This window comes from Pagrus pagrus, assembly GCF_965226575.1.
Source record: "Pagrus pagrus genome assembly, chromosome: 24".
NCBI classification, from domain to species: Eukaryota; Metazoa; Chordata; class Actinopteri; order Spariformes; family Sparidae; genus Pagrus; species Pagrus pagrus.
This window is the reverse complement of record NC_140206.1, coordinates 19,015,610-19,033,472: the sequence shown is the minus strand read 5'-3', so window position 1 is coordinate 19,033,472 and position 17,863 is coordinate 19,015,610. Positions and strand designations below refer to the sequence as shown.

The following is a 17,863-nucleotide window of genomic DNA, read 5'->3' as shown; positions in this document are numbered from 1 at the left end:
AATTTACATTCTACCTTACTGTCAACATATTACTCTGCTCTGGATTATAAACTTAAATTTAATATCATTTTCCTGCAGCTGTGAATGCTTACATACTGCAGTGAGATATTCTCCCGTCAGCCTCAGTACGCTCTGCTATCTTTGTGCAACTTTGCCAGTTTATTCTCCCTCCACCCCACTGTTCCCCTGGCACACACTCTCATTTTCATTTAACGCTAACACAGGTAGCCCGGGCCTCCTGGGCCTGAAAATTGCTGCTGACTACATGCTTGTGAAAGTTCTGCTTGTGGTGGCCAACTTAGACATGCAGATAGGCATGCTGAGGAACCAGTGGAGCAGGAATGTTTTACCACAGGACTACATCTCCTTACAGTTGGAATTTTACTACTGGACCTTAATGTTCCAGAGTTTCTGTTCAGTTGAGAAGTCTGTTATAAGGTAGTTTTCTCTGGTAGTACAATTACAGAATTAACAATTAAATATTTAACGTATGGAAACCAAAAATGAGAAATAGCTTTGATGGTAACACGTTATAAAAAGGTCCTGGAATAAGTATTAGGTAATAGGTAATTAAATGCTGATTAAGACTATATAAGCATGAATAATTTCATCATAAAAACATTTATTGAAATGAATTAAACATTTTGAAAGATTTTTACATACTTTATTATGCATTTAATAGCAGTTAAATATGCACTTAAGATTTTTGCTGCTACCGGGCTAAAGATGCAACAATGCCTCGTTACCATTAAGGCTCTAACCAGACCTAACCTTGCTGTCAGAGCTCTGAACAAACTCTAAATAACTCTTGATTGTAGTGGTGACTGGAGCTGATGAAGGGTTTCTCTTTTAAAATGAATGACAAGGCTTCATACCTAAACAATGAAACAAGTTGTTCGTCATTGCTTTCCAAAATGATTCTCATTAGTGGTTTCTGATTTACCCTGCACCTCTGTCAAACCTACTTGATTAGAGGAAAGCGCTACATCAAAGATGACCTACCTCCTGCACTGGCACTGATGTGGATGTAAATGTAAAAAGAAGCGGAAACATCCAAAATAAAGAAATGAAGAGTTTTTGTGGTGCTTTAACAACATCTCACCGCTTTTATCTTTACTTCAGACAAGCCACTATCATAAATTGCATGACCACAAGGGGTCATCAGTTGCTAACAGTGTCTGGAAAAGTGTGCATTTAACAATGGGAGGGCAGCTTAGAGGTGACTTTTCAACTGTTAGGATTAAAAAGTGGATTTATCTTCACTCCTGTTTATCAACCTGACTGCAGCAGTGATCAGTGAGGTGACCTCCATTGTCGGGTGTTTCTGTTCTGTAATGTTGACTGCTGACTGGAGCTGGAGGGGAAATGTATTTTACTTCATGAACCTAACGTTACAGAGAGGAGAGGGGAAAAAGAAGAGGGACAACCAGAGTCCCTGATGAGTACTGAGTTCAGTCAGAGGCGAGTCATTGCTCGCTAGCTTACGGCTAATGTTCAGTAAATTTGGGATAAATAAACACAAATGATCCTACAGTCAAGATTGCTTTACTGGTGGTGAACACGCCATTAAGCCACCCCCACTGCTGATGTAAATCTATCTAGTCTGCTCAGGAACAAATATTCACAGACAAAGTGATGTTTTAGTTTATTTACGTCATTAGTCTCAGTCGCCAACTTCCTTCCTCAGTCTCTGACGCTCTCCTAAAGTTATAGCGACAGGCGACTAATTCACATTAAATTCAGGACTGTTTTACAAACTTTAACCAAAATGCTTTTGATTCAGAAACCTAACCACAGACTGAATGGAAACCCTGAATTCTGGTGTGACAGTCCTGGCCACTGTATGCCCCACATCCAACCCAACCATTTTCCTGTGACATCAGAGTGGTTAAAAAATGTAGTGTGTCATTCAGTCAAAGAAATGTGATGCAGGCAAGAAAGATAGTAAAGTTGAGAATCAGGAAAACTTTCAAATCAGTGTCCATGTACACAAATTCTGTCGATTATATTTTGTTTGATTCTGATCGTTTGATACTGATTCTATGTTGGAAATTCACCAGCTAGCAGCAATCTCACCTAAGTTAATTTCCCAAGAATATTGGAGCATTCCTTTAAAAGGAGCTTCCCTAAACAACAACACTGTAGCATCAACTTCCACATGTTGTGAGTTGAGGGTATGAGATGGCAGGTTTGGAAGGTTCAGAGAAGATTAAAAACCAATATGAAACATAAGTGAAATGCAGCTCTCCATATTCAGTAACCAACATAAAAAAAGCTCTTATGTGAGAGTTACTAGACTTCCTAACACCTAATTCCGCCCCTACAGCTATTTAAAGTCCCTCTGCCCACGAGCATCAGTGACATGATGTTGTACTTAAAATGTTGTACTTTGATGGCCTTCATGCCTGTATGACAGCTGTCTATCGACACCAGGTGATCTGAGGTGACAGGCTTTGACTTTACTCGAGCTCAGTCCTTTTAATGACTATTTTAAATTTTTCACAAGGTCCCAAAAGGTCGACATGAGAGATTCCAGGTTAACCCTCGCTCCCGCTGACCCTCCTCCACCCCATTTTCTCTGCATCACTGGTCTCGCCGAACACAACAGATGGCTATCGCTGTTCTCCTCACCCCAGTCAAGGCCAGGCCAGGTCTTCTGCTATCTAACAGAGAGAAAGCGGGGAAGGATGGGAAGCTCAGGGCTGATGTTGAATTTCACACCCCACGGCCTCGGGATTAGTGAGACCTGGAGCTGAAGGACACAGGTGGAGGTGGAGGGTGGAAGGTTGGTGCTGTCTACTGATGCCTAACAAGCAGGGTATGTCTCTGCGCACTTCAAACTTACTGCCCATGCTCTCAGCTGTGATTAACTGTGACATGTAGCACATTAATGAGCATGCCATTTATATTGTTGTCCAGTGATAGTTGCTTTCCTGTTGTTTAAGTTTCTTAAAGACGGACACATGGTCATGTGGATGCAGGGTATGAAGTGCTTTGTCATTACTGATTTATGCACCAAAAATGCTGATGTAATCTGATCCAAAGATATGCCACAGATCTAAAATTAAAGACCTTCATGTGACTAAATCTCTGGTGCAGTACCTCCTTGTGACTTGCAGCGTTTTGAGGCAGATTTCACTGCAGGTTTTACACAAATCCTCTGAATCCAGACAGGACCGATTTCTCTGCTCAGCATACTGATTTAAAAACCACAGCTTTCACTATCTCTGCCATACTGCTGGAGAGTCCCGTGCTACAGTTGTTTGTCTTTGAGGAGAAGATGTTAGAAGAGTGCAGCTTTTAATAGACACAGAGACACTCACTTCTAATAAAGATGCAAGATTACTTTTATTTCAGCTGTTAATCAGAAGTGGAGCTTAAACTGATTTTTAAATAGTGTAATATAAATGTCTAAACAGGCTCTGAGCAAAATACTAAAATCTTTGTAATTTGTAAGATGTGGCCGAAAATCAAAGATTTGTATATAGGGGGCAGCACATCACCAGAGTGACGGCACTATACTGTACACTTTGCTAGCTATCTTGTATATTCAAATCCATGCACAAACCATATATTTGTTCACCAATTTGTTTGACACCAGTATAGAGAGAGTTCTCACTCTGATTGATTTTCAGCGTCCCAGGCAATGTGTGTTTATGTGTTTTTTTGAGGAGTGGCTCTGGAAGGAGGCCTGAAGGGAGAGTGGTGGGATTTTTTCTTTTGGATTGTTTTAATAATGTAGCTTGCTCTTGCTGGTTTCTATGATTTTACCAACCAACAGCTTTAAGTAGAGAATCTAAACACTTCTTCCATCACTGTAAATGTGTAGTAACTAGTAGTTTCTTCAGCAGTGGACAGCTGGAATCCAGTCACTGAAGCAGCCGTCGCGTAACCAGTTTATTTACCAGTTATGCGAGGAAACTGGTTCATGTAAGTGCAGCTGCTTTTGAATTTCACCGTTGTGTTGATTAATTAATTTCTGTTGATGCAGAAGATTTGACACCTGACAGGAGAATTTAACTTGGGCAAACACATTCATCTTTATTAGCCTCAGATTGGAGGATCTGTCACAGCTCATCTGATGTAAGCTGATAACACGAGTGTATTTTAAATACAAATCTGTCCTTAAATCTGCCTTAAATTAAAAGTCAATATTAGTAAAGCTGATACATGAGGCTGCCCTTCACGCTGTGCTGCTGCCTCCCTCTCCACCTGTCTGATGGGGCGTTTTGATGGACAGTGGGTCCAGTGGTTAGAGGAAGGTTGTGTGTGTGTGTGTGTGTGTGTGTGTGTGTGTGTGTGTGTGTGTGTGTGTGTGTGTGTGTCGGAGCCCCCAGCGGAGCTCACAACCCTGAGACTGTGGGTTTCAGAGGAGAGTCGGGGTTATCAGCAGAGCTTCAGGCCAAACCCCGGCTGCAGGCGGGAGGGAGGAGGAGTTGGGGCGGGGGGGAAGGAGGAGGGTAAGGGGAGGTTGGGGGCTGTATCAACTCCTCCACATCACAGAGCGGCGGCTGTTTGCCAGACAGAGATCTGCGGCTGCGGTTTTGGGCCGACAGACACATCCCTTAGCGGCGGCGTGCCGTACACGCCTCACAGAGCACATCGGCTTATACCTCGTCTGAAATTCACTTTTGCTCCCAGTAGATTAAACTCACACTTCAGTTCATCTCACAACACCCCGCTTAGCAGGGACACGGAAATGATGGGCTTCTTACTTGCCCTGCATGCAAAGTATGTACAACAGCTCCATTTTCTTACACATTAATACTGTTTACCACACTCTCCATGAATAACTGTTCGGCTAAATTGAATATTCCCGAGTGGGATAAAAAGATGAAACATCGCAGTGCACCTGCTGCTTTGGCTTTTCGTGGTGATAGCTGAAATATGAATTAATGTGAGGATTAAGTACACTTGAGTTTTGCAGCTAGTGAAAATATTAGCAGACGTTTGCAATCATGAAGAGAGCCAATGAAGCAGGATGGAACAGAAATGACTTGAGCTGGAGAGCTGGTGTGTGCCTCGGGACAGGGCTTAAGAGCAAACACATGCTCAGGCAGGGAAGCTACAACAACGGCTAAATACTACGTCTGACATTTACTTCGTCAGGATGGAAATGTTCCTGCAAACTGCATTAAAGGCATCTTCTTTTGAGGTGAATCATTGACAAATGTCGGCCACAGTGTGATGATATGAATACTATGAGGAGTTTGCAGGTTTGAGATGACTTCACAGCAAAAGTAAAACAGCAGTCAGGATTTGTAGACTTTGTAATCAGTGCTGATTCATTCAGAGGGAAGTCGTAAAAGTCATACTTGAGAAAAAGTATTGATATTGTGTTAAAATATTACTTTGGTGGGGGGCGCTAGCGAGCAGAAAATCGAGTAGGTCGTGTGTGGGGTGAGCTCTGCCATAAACTTGATGCAACTTCTTATTTGGCGCCCTAAACCAACATTAATATACAGGAAACCAACCGCTTTCTGCTTTTTTATTTTTCTCATGTAAATGGCGAGTAACCTATGTAAATACAAGGACACGGGGCAGACCACTACAAACAAGACAGGCGCTAGCACAGCTGGCGCTAGCAACATGCCCAGGCAGGCTGGGCAGAGCAGTATGATGGACATGAAGGCCGGGCTGCTGTCCATCTCTTTTCCAAAAAGAGCTTCCAAAAAGGTTGCGTTGGCTGTGGAATTTGATGTGATTAAGTTGGAAATGCAAGTGGTTAAAATGGAAATTGCAAGTAACACCGCCATGCTAAGGTCCGACATGGAAACGATTAAAACGACCATGTCGGACATGGAGCGTGGGTTCTCCGTCTGTTCGGACGATATAACATCTCTACAGAGCACTGGACAGAGTACAGAGCACAAGCTCGAGAAGAGTGTGGAGAACCTGCAGGAGAAGTGCCTGGACCTGGAAGGGAGGATGCAAAGATCAAGCATCCGTATACTGAATGTAGCAGAGGAACCCGGCTCAAGCTCTCCAGTGTTTGTCTCAAAGCTGATCAGATAGACTGAAGATGGACAAAGAAGTGCTGGTTGACAGATCTCACCGAGCTCTCCAACCAAAGAAACCCCGAGCCATAATAGCAAAGCTGCACTACTACCAAGACTGTGTGGAGGTCCAGGGAGGCTGGTCCACTGCAGCACAATGGGTACAACATCTCGATCTTCCCCCGACTATCCACTGAGTGTGGCCTGGGCGAGATCGGCATTTAACGATGTCAGGAAACCGGCATCCGATACCTCATCCAGCCCGGCTCCGGATCACACACAACGGGACCAAGAGACAGTTTCATGACGCGGCTGAGGCTATGGCTTATGTGAAGGCAAATCCTCTAAAGATTATATATATGTCTCATTGTGTTATGGACCTCACACTCATTGGAGAGGCTGGCGTAACAGGATCTCTGATTATTGCTGATAACCAGTTTAGACTATAATCTGTTGTATTAGTCATTTACACAATCGGTCATCTCTGTTTTACAATTATATTTATGAGTATTGAATGGCCAAGAAATGTCTATAGGTGTTGGCTTACTGTTTAAAGGACGCCGCCTTTTTATTTTCATTTTTCTATTTTCTTTACTCATTTAAATCACATTTAGATAAGAGCAGAGCAACCTGCCAGACTAGCGTTTCCTCTCACAAGCATGTAATGTGTGGATTTTTTTGCGAGGGGTTTAGTAGTCACCACGTTCCCATTGGTGACTGGGGATGGAAGAACACTGCACCGAACTCTTACTTTTAGTTTTTTCCCCTTTTTGTCTTGTCTTTGTATATGTACAACTAATTAGATCCATCATATATTACTATACATGTAAATGTATTTCCCCTATAACAGAATATGGTTAGGCCACACCTAAACGTGAATGTGAACAAACAAGGTGGTTGTCAGGTCACCTTCGTGAGCTGGAATGTTAAATCTTTAAACCATCCAGTGAAGTGTAAAAAAGTGTGAGTGTTCACATTTAAATCAACTTAATGTAGGGATTGCTTTCCTCCAAGAAACCCACCTTAACACCTTTGATCATTTTAGACTAAGAGCAGGATGGGTGGGTCAATCCTATCATTCCAATTTCCACTCAAAATCTAGGGAAGCTACAATTCTTATTAATAAAAATGTTCCATTTATCATGTCAAGGGTTGAGGCAGATCCCAGTGGTCGCTACATAATAGTTGTGGGTAGGTTAAACAACACCCCTGTCATCCTGGTAAATGTGTGTGCACCAAATTGGGATCACAGTACATTTTTTACTAAGTCTTTCTCACATCTACCCAATATGGACACGCATCACCTCACACTAGGGGGAGATATAAATTGTGTACTGTCACCCTCACTGGATCGTAGCTCACCCAAAACCACAGCCCCATCTAAAGCAGCACTGGCGATTCAACTGTTTCTTAATACATATGGGATGGCTGATACCTTGCGCTTCAGGAACCCTAAAAGTAAAAGTTTTTCTTTCTTCTCACCAGTCCATAAAACATATTCGCGCATAGATTTTTTTTTTTAGACAGTCAATTACTTCCAATAATCAGAGAATGTGAATATCAGGCAATAGTAATATCGGATCATGCTCCATTATTGATGACCCGTTGTATACCAACTACACACTCCAGCTACCGTCCATGGCGTTTCAATACATTACTACTCTCTGATAGTGGATTTGTCAAATTCATCTCAACTAAGATAACTGAGTATCTAGCACATAATCAAAATCCAGGGATGTCCTCTTCGGTAATCTGGGAATCAATGAAAGCATATCTTAGAGGGGAAATTATATCATATAGTGCCCGAACAAAACAAAATCCAAAATGAACGCCTTAAAAAATTAACCAGAGATATACTACAACTTGATGTAACATTGGCCCATTCTCTTTCACCTGATCTATTTAAAGGAACTTGGGGCAGGATTTGTGAAAAAATAAACATGCATTTTAAGTTTTTTAAATGCTAATGGGTGATGAAACGTTCAAAACCAAAAAGAATGAGCCCACCCACGTATCTCTCCATTGCCTTGAACAGGCTGTGTGCTGCATAATGTACTGCAATTCAGGCCCGAATTTCCCGCGCAGTCTTAAGGACGTGACGTCAGATGACGCTGAATGGGCGTCCTTGGATATGGGAAGAAGACAAGCGCGGTGGACCCAAACTAGTGTTTGGTAGTGTGGATTTTGGTATGGATTCTGCTATGGTCAGCAAACGACCCACCGCCACACAAAGTCCACTAAAAAGACATACTAAGAAGAAAACGAAGGTTTTATCAGCGGCATGTCGTGAGTCGAAACAAAATTACGACCAAAGCCGGGCTGGCACCCGAATAAACCGAAATAAACATGGCTCATTTCCTAGTAACCAGGTAAGAAAACATTACAGGTCATGTTTATAGCTTTATTTGATAATCATGAGATGATGAGGACTCAGAGTGACCTAACGTGCAAAGTAGTGTTAGCTGCAAACATGTAACTTAGTCCACCGCTGTGTAACACTGAATAGTTACAGACTGCGCATTTTCCACGGTCCTTCAGGTCTGAAACCGAATAGTTAGAAATATGTCCCTTTATATATGGGACCGAAAGCCCAACCTGTTATCCGGGAGGTGACGTTAGCAGCTGGATGTAGCCACTTGCTAACAGTTTGTTTGTGTCTGTGTAGTAACATTAGCCGCTTACACACAGCCATCCCGTATCAGAGACAATATTTTTGTCCCCAAATATGCCGTCTTTGCTTTTGCCTGTGCCTTTCAGACTGCATCAGCCCTAACGGTAAATCGCTGCGCTTGTGTGACGCTACACACAGCGAGCCGGCTTCCCGGCTGCTTCATGTGTGTAGGGGATAAGGCATCAGCTGCCCTGCTGTGAAGAGTTCATGCGTGCTCCCGCGCCAGCTTGGCTGATGGCTGCAGTTACCCTAACGGCCGCAACGGCCATCATGTCACTATTGAGTCTTATTTCTTGAACCAGCCCCAAGTTCCTTTAAGCAAAGATTCATTCTTCAAACTGAATGCAATCTCTTATCTACAAAACATTCTGAAAACCTTATAAACAAATCAAGACATAAGACATACGAATATAGTGAAAAGACCGGGAAGATTTTGGCCCACCAAAAACGTCAAAGGAATGCAGACCGATCCATAGCTGCAATAAACAGTGAGACGGGTATTAAACTTACAGACCCGTTAGAGATCAATCAGTGTTTCCATATGTATTATTCAAAGCTTTATGCCTCAGAATCCAGTCACGATGAGTCTTCTCATTCTTTTTTTAGCACCCTTAAAATCTCTATAATTAATGAGGAAACAGCCACTGAATTAGATAGTCCGAAAGTGTTAGCCCGCCGTTTAGAAACTGTTTTGCCCTCTATCATTGCTGATGATCAGGATTTATCAAAAGTTGTCATTCCTTTTCTAATATACGCAGACTAATGAATATCCTTTACAATCCCACTCCACCTGATATGCCTGAAATACTTTTATCACTCGATGCTGAGAAAGCATTTGATCGGGTGGAGTGGGATTATCTCTTCTATAGATTTGGACTTGGTGTAAAGTTCACCTCATGGATTCTGGATCTCTACTACCTCTCTTTAGCAGCGATCCGTACAAATAATAATCTGTCTGCCTTTTTTTCATTAGGCCATTGGACCAGACAAGGCTGCCCTTTGTCGCCACTTTTATTTGCCTTGGCGATCGAACCACTAGTGATTGTACTACGTGGCGACATTGCAATTAAAGGTATACAGAGGGGGAATTCTGAACATAAAGTATCCCTTTATGTGGATGATAGGTTCGTGTACCTATCCGACCCACTTAGCAGCATGCCACAAACAGCTACCTTACTATTCGGAAGAATATCGGGTTATAAAGTAAATACACAAAAAAGTGAACTGATGCCCATCAACGCTGCAGCCGAACAGATTGTGTTTAGTTCGTTCCCCTTTAAAGTAAGTAAAAATAAATTTAAATACTTAGGAATTTGGATCACTCATAATTTTAAACACCTTTATAAAACCAACTTTCTCCCACTTATAGAGTCTCTGAAACAAGACTTTGAACGTTGGAACTTATTATCACTATCATTAGGAGGTAGAATTAACACCATTAAAATGAATGTGCTACCTTAATTTTTATATCTGTTCCAATGTTTACCTATCTTTTTGACAAAATCCTTCTTTCTTCTCATAGACAAATTGATATCCTCATTCATCTGGAATAAGAAAAACCCACAAATACATAAGAACATTTTACAACGACACCGTGACGATGGAGGGTTATCCATGCCCAACTTTCAGTATTATTATTGGGCAGCCAATATACGCGCTGTTATATTGGCTTAATCTACCACATGATAGCGACCCTAAATGGTTACAGTTAGAGAACTTATCATGTGGGCCTGCCTCCCTATATGCTTTACTGTGCTCCAAGCTCCCACTGCCTGAACCAGCACTCAGGCCCTCTATGAATCCAGTGGTTAAGCACTCCTTGAAGATCTGGGCGCAGTTCAGGTGAGCATTTTCACTCAACAATCTCTCAATTAATGCCCCTATAGCAAGAAACAATATGTTTAAACCCTCTATTACAGATGGATCTTTCAGTGCTTGGACCAAGAGCAGTCTGGTCACATTAAAGGACTTATATGTTGATGATAGTTTTGCATCATTTGAGCAGCTGAGATTTAAATTCAAAATCCCTAACTTTATTTTTTTCAAAGACTTGCAACTTCACAGCTTTGTATCATCTTATTCAGCCAATTTTCCATCGTTACCATCCAGTTCTCTCCTAGAATTGGTTTTAGAACTCAGTTCCAACTCTAAAAAGAATATGGTAAAAATCTATACTTTACTCAACTCTTGAAATTTAGAAACCCTGACACATTTAAAAAGACAATGTGAGGAAGAATTAGATATAGAACTTTCTGAAGACATATGGCAAGCAATATTAGGTAAGATACACTCATCCTCAATTTGTTTAAAACATAAAGTAATACAATTCAAGATTGTGCATAGACTGCATTGTATTGCACAATGTTCAGTGTCTTTAAATATTTCCACAGTAAGTATTAATTTTCACAGAACTATATTCTTCAGGGTGCAAAAGTGTCTGAAGCAGCATTTTACATTATGTAGGGTTACTCGCTGTTTAATTTGCTCCTGAAACTTGCCATCTTTTTGCCTTCACAAGTGCATCAGTGTCAGGCGTCAAATCCTGAGTAGCAGCCAATTTCAGGATGTCATTTTAGTGCTTGTGTGTGAGCCTTGAGCGCAGCTTTGTTTTATTGATGCTCATTACAGAGAAAACTTGTTAACAAAGGTAGCTAGTCCAAAACATGCAAGCGCAGTAAGGGCTGTCAATTTGGGGTTCCCTGGCAAGAGATATTGATAAAATGTGTCAACCCACCGAGGCAAATTTCTCCTTCCAATCTGCAGGTCAATGTTCAATGGTTGGATGTTGACGGGCAGAACAGCAGCCTTGACAGTGAATGGCGAGCGAAAAACTGTGTAATCTGTCTCAAGTTCACCAGAGATCTGAAACCGTTGCTGTTAACTCCGGTCTAATTCGCGCGCCCAAGATATTTATTTGTCCGTGTGTTTTAGTAAAAAAGACATGTCACCTGCCGGGCTCCGTACTAAAGGGCAAATTGAGAGGCCTGGGAGACATCATGGTTACAGGTGGATGTATGGAAAGTTTTTGGGACATAGACTTAATGCACAAAAAGAGGATGTGAGATTCTCAGGCAGACCACATCCTATTTCACTTCGCTTTCACAGTGGCACTAAACATGCTCACTTCGTTCAATCCTTCAAGCCAGAGCGCGAGTGCATCGGGTGTGTTTTAAAAAAAAAACACATCAATGTCACCTCCAGGGCTGCGTACTTTAGGCAACCCCCAGCTCCAGACATGTTTTACCGACAGCTCCAGAATGAACAGTTGCTTGACAGTGTTGTGTGTGACTCCCAGTGGAAGACTTTGAAATAGAAGTTACTTTTATTGAAAAACTGCAGTTAATGTCTTCTCTGTAATTTTTGCACTTTGCAAAGTCATCCCACAGGCCAGATTGGACCCTCCAGCGGACCGGTTCTGGCCCATGGGCCATATGTTTGACACCCCTGTCTTAAAGTATCTGATATGGACTGTAGTATCAAAAGTACAAGTAAAAGTAAATTACATATACAGTATATGTATGTATGCTGTATACTATGGGTCAACCGATTATCAGATCTGATATTCAGATGTTTTGTTTTGCCCATGAAATTAGTTAAATTAAAGGTGCATTCTGTAGCTTTGAGAAAGAAATTTGAATTAAAAGAGAAAAATATTCTTTGATACATTTTCCGACTATCTTCAAGGGAAAACACTATTTTATACCGTTTTGTTTGTATTTGCACGACCCTTCTGAGTAGCCACCCTTCTACCTTCAAACACTGCTCTAATTACCACTTTCCCCCCGCAAAACATGTTTATTTAGTTATGGAAATTTATCAAGTTCATAATTCTGACTTTATATTGTTCATTTATTAATATTATCTTTCTCAGTTTGAATTTCTTTTATAAAACTACAAGTACACCTATGAAGTGTTCTATTTTGACTCTGATGCAGCATGTAATCTACAAAGTAATTAGTAACTAGTTAAGTTATCAAATAAATGTAGTGGAGTAAAAAGTATAATATTTACCTCCAGACTGTAGTGGAGTGAAAGTACCTCAAAATTAAGTACAGTATGTAACTAGTTACACTTCATTACACTGACCAGTCCAGAAACACTACAGGTAAAACTACAGGTGACAAAGAACCACATTGAGCTAACCCTAACCCTGAACAACAGGGTGGATATGATCTGCTCACATTGAGAATATACTTCCTGTTGAACTTGATTTGATGGAGTTGATCCTTGATTATTTTAAATGCTGAAGTTTTAATATCCTGTACTTCTGATACAATTATTAGTCAGCACAGCTCAGAAAAAGATTTGGACTCGAGGATGGGGCTGTGACAAAATGTTGACCTTCTTCAGCTCATCTTTATACTTTATACCAGTATTGATACCAGTAAGTGAGGGTTGCTCTAAAGAACATTTATGTTACATACGCCATCTCATCATCCCCCCAAAGAGAGAGAGGAAGAAAGTGTGCCAGTCTGTGACCAACAGAGAAGATATGTATGCGTCTAATGTTCCTGCTGGTAAAGCTTTATATTATGGTCCTAATAAGCATGAGTAAATAGGTAATAAGTCCTCATAAGATGCTTACTAACAATCATAATATTACATATGTGTTTATAATAGCATCATAAACATGTTCATTGTTAGACTATAATACCTACAAACACATTTATTGAGTTTGACTAGCTCACCAATAATGTCACTATTAACCTTTACTTTGCTTTTTTGTTTCCCTATGAATAAATACTTTATTATGGACACATTGGCAGTTAATTTTAACTGCTAATAAATGCATACAAAAGTACTATACTTGAGTATTTCTATTTTCTACTCCATTACACTTCAGAGGAAAACATTGTACTTTTACTGCAGTACATTATTTGAGTACTTTAGTTACCACTTTTCTTACTTTACAGATTCAGATTGATAGAAAATATAATCAACAAATATGATATTGTTACATCAATAAGACTTTCTTGACACCCGGGGGGGGGACTTACAGCTACCCACCAGTATAATAAAGAAATACATACTGTATGAAATACGTAGAAATAAATGAAAGTTAGCACCTCTTTACCAGCTACAACACTTACGTGGTGTACATGTTTATAGTTCTATAATCAAATGCTATAACATGCTGTGCGTCATTCTAAAATGGGCGATTCTGTATACTAGTACAAGTACTTTTATCTCACATTATGTACATGTAGTATATTTTGATGTTGATACTTTTGTACCTCTTCTTAAAATGAATTTTAAATGAAGGTCTGAGATATCTGATGTTGAATATTTGGCTTACAAGCAAAGATTTAAAAAAAAAAAACAGTATAGGTAAATCCAAAGTGATAGTGTTTATACTAGCAATAAGTAATACAACAGTCGCGGACCTTGACAGATTTCACACTTTTTTGCACACAAATTGTATTTTCTCTCAGATTTTAAGCACAAATTTGTTAAAACCCATGTTAGCGAGCGCTTCTCCTTTGCCAAGATAATCCACCCACCTGACAGCGGTGACACATCAGCATGCTGATTAAACAGCATGATTAGTGCACAGGTGTGCTTTGGTCTGGTCACAATAACCTTGAAAAAAGGCATAAGGTACTGAACTATAGATTTAAAGTAGTAGAAGTAACATGTTAAAAGGATCTATTCACAAAGAGACATGTTCCCCACTGAGCATGTTTGGGATGCTCTGGATCCCAAACATGACGTGTACAGCAGCTTGTTCTGCTTCCTGCCATTATCCAGAAACTTCACACAGCCACTGAAGAGGAGTGGACCAACATTCAACAGGCTACAATCAACAACCTGATCAAGTCAATGTGCAGGACATGTGTCGCAAATGTAGTCACACCATCTTCAGTGCATCTGTAACCCTGCCATGTGAGGATCATAGTTCAGCGTCTAATAAAACATCCTTTTCGAGATAAAACTGCACATTTTAGAGTGTCCTCTTATAGTGACCTGTCCAGAACACACTTGTGCACTAACCATGCTGTTCACACCTGGAGAGGTGCTCACTAACATGGGTTTGAACATATTTGTACTTAAAATCTGACAGAAATAATTATTCTTCGTGCATAAAAACAGTCTTGAATCTTTTACTTCAACTTGTGAAAAATGTGAAAAACCAGTGGGGCATTTATGTTTGTGTTAAATGTAAATGAGATAGTCTGTGTCCTGTGTTGCTCTTGTCCATTAAAGGAGATGTGTAACCGTGTTTTTTAAATTCATTTAAATGAAGAAGAGTGTATGCATGTTTTTTATATGAAATATTATAACAGCAGTCCATGTTTTATGGACCGCTGTTATAATATTTCATCATATTTTCACCTTTACCGACACAATACACTTAAATCACTCCTTTTTTTTGTTTCAGTGTCAGATGTTATTCTTTATATAATCAGACATGTTATGGTATGAAGAAATAATTGATTATATATTAACATTGTATAATTTGTATGTCATATAGTTCAAAAAGCATAAAAAACATTTAAAGTCCAGTCGACTGAGTTATGATGTAGAAAGGTAACACTTTATATTAACCATCATTAATAAATGGTAAATTAATAATTAATTAAATTTTAGTTAGTAGCTATTTCATTGTTATTCATTTATTAAGCTACTGTGAAGGTTTAAAAAAATAAATTGCAACTTCACAATAAAAAAATGCTTAATAAATGGTTTATAAAACTATTAATTAAAGTTCACTTAACTATACATTAAACATGTATTAATGATGATTATTATAGTGTTACCGAAAAGAACAAAACCACAGAAAAAACATGGAAACACACAGTATTCAGTGGGATGAGAGATTAGATCAATTAAAAGTGAAATGTCAGATACTTCAGAATTACTTCAGTTTTCTCTGCAGCACATTTATGTAGAGCAAACAGAGTCATCACAACATGAACAACACAAGCAGCTCTGAAACAGACCAATCAGTTTCAAAGAGGAGCCCTCAGGGATTCATCTGACCTTCCATGATGACAATCAAACAGAACTAACACAATCGTCCCAACAGCAGCACAGCTCTGAAGTCACTCTCGTCTCCTGACACTCAAACAGCCTGACAGACAGACAGACAGACAGACAGACAGCAGAGCAGAGCAGAGCAGAGCAGCAGGTACAGTGCGGAGGAATACCTTTGCGCTCGCAGCGTTTCTTCCTCCTCCTCTTGAACCTGCGGCGGATCAGGCAGTAGTAGGCTGCCGTGGTGTGAGAACTGTCCACCAGTAGAGCCATGGCTCGGCCTCACAGACGCTCGCTGATCTGTCCCTTCAGCTGCCCTGCGGGCTCTGATGTGTTCCTAATGCTCAGTACAGACACAGAGTGTGCCTATACAACTTTGGACAGAGAGGGGGGGGCAGCCAGTCTACCATGAAGCAGGCACAGAGCTGTTGGCACATTGACTCGCTGTGGTAAATGGCTGTCAGATAAATGGGCTGGGATGTCTCCTGGTCTCCTGCTCCTCCCTCCTCTGTCTCTCTCTGGCTTCTCTCTCCTCTCTCTCCACCCATTCTCGAATCCACACTCTGGGCTATGATGAACTTGGCAAGCACTCTTGAAAAGATACGTACCTTTTGAATATGCATCTGACACTGCATGAGACTAGTATTTAGAGTGGCTGTCAAAGGGACTTGAAGGGGACAGCATGAACACTGAAGGAAACACTGTTTAGCAATAGAAGCTAGGACACCACTTCAATACAGTCTAACAAGTTTTGACATCATTTTCTTTCAGTGAACCAAAAGATGTCAAAGTGTTCCTCGAAAATCAAACATGTGTGATTGCTTTATAATCATAGAGACTCATTTAAAGCAACACTATGTAACTTTCTAGACTAGAGAAAGATAGCTGATTGTTGAGTTTTATCCCCGAATTGTCAAATACGAGTTGTTGGTTCGGGTCCAAAGCCAGAATCACTTTAAAAGTTACATAGTGTTGCCTTAGTTCAAAAATGCATTCAAAGTGTCCCTTGTCCCTCTCCTAAAGTAGAGTATAAGGCTTCGTTCAGACTGACATGGGCAGTGGGTAAGAGAACTAATTCATTTTCAATGAGCCCGATGAGTTGGCACAGTGTGCAAACGCAAAAGGCTCTAGCAAAAAAAAGGAATGCAAAAGACATTAGATTGGCTGAAATAAAGAAAATAAGAGAGTATATAGAATGTCTAAATCCACTGGATTCAGATTTTTCATTAGGATGCAACTAAATACTAAAACCTAATTTTTCATCAATACCCATGCATTTCTCAATGAGAAATTCACAAAAATTTGGAAATATGCCCTATCTCACAATGTTAAAGAAAGTGAGAAAAATGATTGGAGCCTTCCCTTTATCAGAATCTGCCCCAAAAGTTAATGAGATCTATTCTGGACCGAAATCCATCCTCCATCCAAGTTAATCAACCAAACAACTAACTAACATATCAACCAACCAACCAACCAACCAACATATCAACCAACCAACCAACCAACCAACCAACAAACCAAACAACCGACAAACCAGCCAACCAACCAACCAACCAACCAACCAACAAATCAATCAACCAGCCAACCAACCAACCAACAAATCAATCAACCAACCAACATATCAACAAACCAACCAACCAACCAACCAACCAACAAATCAATCAACCAGCCAACCAACATATCAACAGACCAACCAACCAACCAACCAACAAATCAATCAACCAACCAACCAACCAACCAACATATCAACAGACCAACCAACCAACCAACCAACAAATCAATCAACCAACCAACAAACCAACCAACCAACCAACCAACAAATCAATCAACCAACCAACAAACCAACCAACATATCAACCAACCAACCAACCAACCAACCAACCAACCAACATATCAACCAACCAACCAACCAACAAACCAAACAACCGACAAACCAGCCAACCAACCAGCCATCCATTCCACAAAACAACTAATCAACCATCCAGACACAGGTGGTAACATAACTAGGTAATGAACCTAGCTTAGCTTGTATTGGCCAATCAAATACAGATAATGGGACACTGCTGGTAATGACTTGGTAACATGAAAGGTGTAATGCTCTGTGTATTCAGAGATTGTCCAGATGAAGGATAAAATGACTGGAGAAGTTTCCAGAGTTTTAAAATCCCATCTTGACCATATAGGTCAACAGTATGAGCAGCTTATTATGACCCATCTTAAA

General features: G+C 40.4%; 1 protein-coding gene across 1 annotated transcript in view; it reads right to left on the bottom strand.

The window, feature by feature from the left end:
- The window catches only part of adarb1a (adenosine deaminase RNA specific B1a), a 50,000-nt gene extending 34,100 nt beyond the window's left edge, over positions 1-15,900 (bottom strand). The window contains 1 exon segment of the mRNA XM_084347420.1: positions 15,816-15,900. The gene's annotated coding sequence lies outside the window, so the exon portion shown is untranslated.
- Between the last annotated feature and the right edge of the window lie 1,963 nt (positions 15,901-17,863).